Below are 4,261 nucleotides of genomic sequence, written 5' to 3'. Positions count from 1 at the left end.
TAGTGATGCTACAGTCAAAAATCAGTAATAATTCAAACCTATCAAAATAAAATATATAAAATAATGGTTTCTATTTTAATATCCTTTAAAATATCATTTATTTGTGTGATAAAAAAAACACATAATAAATCATTCTGATCTCAAACTCTGACCGGTTTGTGTGTGTGTGTGTGTGTGTGTGTGTGTGTGTGTGTGTGAATCCAGGACTTTTTTTTCAAACAGTTAGAAAAGCGCATCTCATTATGTTTGCTCCATTATAAAATGGCTTTTACTGACCCCGGGTGTTCATCTGTAGCTAAAGCTCAAAGATACAGCTTGTATTTTTTGTAACGTTTTAAAAGGCAAAGACAAATATAACATCAGCCTTGTCAAGTCACATTTTACTCCAAAAATCCTGTCTAAACAAGTAGAGTACAACTGTAATTTTTCAATACAATTTCAATATACATACCCATTGTCATTATATTTGAACAAAAACTGCTTTTAATATAATTTTAATTTTCAAAGTACACCAAATACGAAGAAATACAGAAATTCCTTACATAGTATATGAAAATGGCATTCCCATGACAATAAATAATTTCAGTTCTTGAAGCTAAATATTCATTGAGATTGATTTTGCAATCAGATAATGTTCTGTTATGCATTCATGTAATATTCAGTAGTCATGACATGACAAGCTACATTGGCATATTGCTGGTTGGTGGCACTACCCATGATAATTCAAGTGCACACTAAAACTGGCACCTTTGGCAAAATTATATTTTATTTAGGAATATGCACCAAAGATATCAAATTCTCACTCATTTCTACAGGCTCCATAACTGCAGCACAGTGATATAATTCAGCTCAACACCTCTGACCGCTGACAAAATAAAACGACTCAAGTAAAGTAAAGATAGGCTACTTGAAAAATGTAGCTACTTAAGTACAGTACGAAGTAAAGCTACTCCATTACTGTCCACCACTGCCTACACACTAATGGCCCACAATAATAAACATGTTAAATACGCATCTGAGGAGGAATATAATTTATATAGGAGGATATAATTTTATATGCAATATTACCTTTTCTTTTCATCATCATCTTTAAGAGTTCATGATCATTTCTGTTCAACTTTCTCAGTTGATAAATCTGAATCAACTGAGTCGCGAAAATGCTCCGAAGTGCCGATCTGAATCAACAGAATCAACCGAGTCGCGAACAGTGCCGATCTGAATCAACCGAGTCGCGAACAGGCTCCGAAGTGCCGATCTGAATCAACAGAATCAACAGAGTCGCGAACACGCTCCGAAGTGCCGATCTGAATCAACCGAGTCGCGAACAGGCTCCGAAGTGCCGATCTGAATCAACGTAGTCGCGAACAGACTGCGAAGTGCCGATCTGAATCAACAGAGTCGCGAACACGCTCCGAAGTGCCGATCTGAATCAACCGAGTCGCGAACAGGCTCCGAAGTGCCGATCTGAATCAACGGAGTCACGAATAGACTCCGAAGTACCGATCTGAATCAGTCGCGAACAGACTCAGAATTGCCGATCTAAATCAACCGAGTCGCGAACAGGCTCCGAAGTGCCGATCTGAGTCAACCGAGTCGCAAACAGGCTCCGAAGTGCCGATCTGAATCAACCGAGTCGCGAACATAACTTTTAACGAGCAATGCACCATAAGATCACCTTTATACTATAAACAAAACACTATATTTCAGCCTATATTAATAACCTCTATGTAAAAAAAATGTAGAATACCAAATTCATTCAACACGTTATTAAATCATAATTCGTTTTTAAACACTTGACAGGAACTTTCAGAGCTGATTTCAAAGTTACTGCGTTTATAAAACAACTCTATGAAAGACTCAGATCACGTATCTAAAAATAAATCGCTATAGTAAAAGAGAAATAATAAGAGGAGTGAAGTTTCCTACCGTTCTGCTGTGTTTGGTCCTCACGCGCGTTTGACGCTCCGCGGCGCGTCTCGGCTCCTCACACGCGCGTCTACAGCGGTAAATTAATCATCTGTGCTAATTATTATACATTTACTTCATTGTCAGCTTCAGGTACTTCATTTATTATTGTTCAATGAACTGTTTGAAACAAAAAAAAGGGATGCAAGGGATTATAGATCAACAGCGCCACCTGCTGTCGACACGCGGCTATTGGTAGTGATGCTACAGTCAAAAATCAGTAATAATTCAAACCTATCAAAATAAAATATATAAAATAATGGTTTCTATTTTAATATCCTTTAAAATATCATTTATTTGTGTGATAAAAAAAAACACATAATAAATCATTCTGATCTCAAACTCTGACCGGTTTGTGTGTGTGTGTGATGTGTGTACTTGTTTTTCTATTCTGGTGGGGACTTAAACCTGAATACACACAGACTCATGGGGACTCGTCACGGTGGGGACCTAAATTGAGGTCCCCACGGGTAAACAAGCTAATAAATTACACAGAATGAAGTTTCTTGAAAATCTAAAAATGCAGAAAGTTTCCTGTGAGGGTTAGGGTTAGGGTTAGGGTTGGTGTAGGGCGATAGAAAATACGGTCTGTACAGTATAAAAACCATTACACCTATGGAGAGTCCCCACAAGGATAGCTGACCAGACATGCGTGTGTGTGTGTGTGTGTGAATCCAGGACTTTTTTTTCAAACAGTTAGAAAAGCGCATCTCATTATGTTTGCTCCATTATAAAATGGCTTTTAATGACCCCGGGTGTTCATCTGTAGCTAAAGCTCAAAGATACAGCTTGTATTTTTTGTAACGTTTTAAAAGGCAAAGACAAATATAACATCAGCCTTGTCAAGTCACATTTTACTCCAAAAATCCTGTCTAAACAAGTAGAGTACAACTGTAATTTTTCAATACAATTTCAATATACAGACCCATTGTCATTACGTTTGAACAAAAACTGCTTTTAATATAATTTTAATTTTCAAAGTCCACCAAATACCAAGAAATACAGAAATTCCTTACATAGTAAATGAAAATGACATTCCCATGACAATAATAATTTCAGTTCTTGAAGCTAAATATTCATTGAGATTGATTTTGCAATCAGATAATGTTCTGTTATGCATTTAGTAATATTCAGTAGTCATGACATGACAAGCTACATTAGCATATTGCTGGTTGGTGGCAGTACCCATGATAATTCAAGTGCACACTAAAACTGGCACCTTTGGCAAAATTATATTTTATTTAGGAATATGCACCAAAGATATCAAATTCTCACTCATTTCTACAGGCTCCATAATTGCAGCACAGTGATATAATTCAGCTCAACACCTCTGACCGCTGACTCATCCCAAACATTGTGCACTGAATCCATTTTCTGTACAAGCATTTGATATAATCACAAACCAAATACGGAGTAAACGCTAACTAATAACAGATATCTTCAAAATAAAGTGGTGCAGACCAGGATTTTCTGTATTTGATTATAATAATAATATACAGAAGATAAGTAACATAAAAAAAAGTAATTGTTTCAAGAATAAAATATACATCCTCTACATCTGAAATATGATATTGTAATGAATGCAGTGCTTGAAATGTGAAACTTAAATGTGTGCTAACACTTTTAGTGCTCTCACTGTTGACTTGATTTCTAAATTATGCACAGGTATTTCACAAAAGTGAATGTTTCATGAACAATAGACATCTATTGGAAGTTTAATGGTTTGTGTTGGAAAATACACATAAAGTACAAGGACAAAAGTATAGTAACTAAAAGCACAGCCATGAGGTGTTAGACAGTATTGACTCAATGGCAAGTGTTGTGTCTGTCATATGCAATATATGACATGTCATATAAACTACACATGAACATAATTCAAAAGATTTCCAATATTTATGTGGCATTCTGGCACATAATGGGCATGGACTTTGGAACGGAATACTTGCTAAAAAAATTTACTTACCCTTAGGCCATCCAAGATGTTTGTTTCTCCATCAGAAAATATTTGGAGAAATTCAGCATTACTTCACTTGCTCACCAGTGGATCCTCTGCAGTGGGTGCCGTCAGAATGAGAGTCCAAACAGCTGATAAAACCATCACAATAATCCACATGACTCCAGTCCATCAAATAATGTCTTGTGAAGTGAAAAGCTGAGTGTTTGTAATAAACAAATCCACCATTAATGTGTTAAAGTGCAGATTATTGTGATGTTTTACCATCTGTTTTATCTTAAACATTTGATCAAATAAACTCATCTACATCTTGGATGGATTTCAGCAAATTTTCATCTTTGG

The 4,261-nt window shown here is 36.0% G+C and overlaps 1 long non-coding RNA gene across 1 annotated transcript; it reads right to left on the bottom strand.

Annotated features, from left to right (window-relative positions):
• Window positions 1-751: 751 nt before the first annotated feature.
• Window positions 752-3,375, bottom strand: LOC113055346 (uncharacterized). Its single transcript, XR_003277520.1, has 2 exons — window positions 3,294-3,375; window positions 752-856 (listed from the first exon to the last, which is right to left on the bottom strand). It is a non-coding gene; the product is annotated as an uncharacterized LOC113055346 (long non-coding RNA).
• Between the last annotated feature and the right edge of the window lie 886 nt (window positions 3,376-4,261).

The sequence above is a fragment of the Carassius auratus genome, chromosome 36 (assembly GCF_003368295.1).
Source record: "Carassius auratus strain Wakin chromosome 36, ASM336829v1, whole genome shotgun sequence".
Lineage (NCBI taxonomy): Eukaryota > Metazoa > Chordata > Actinopteri > Cypriniformes > Cyprinidae > Carassius > Carassius auratus.
The sequence above is the reverse complement of the archived record's forward strand: the minus strand, read 5'-3'. Positions and strand labels throughout refer to the sequence as shown.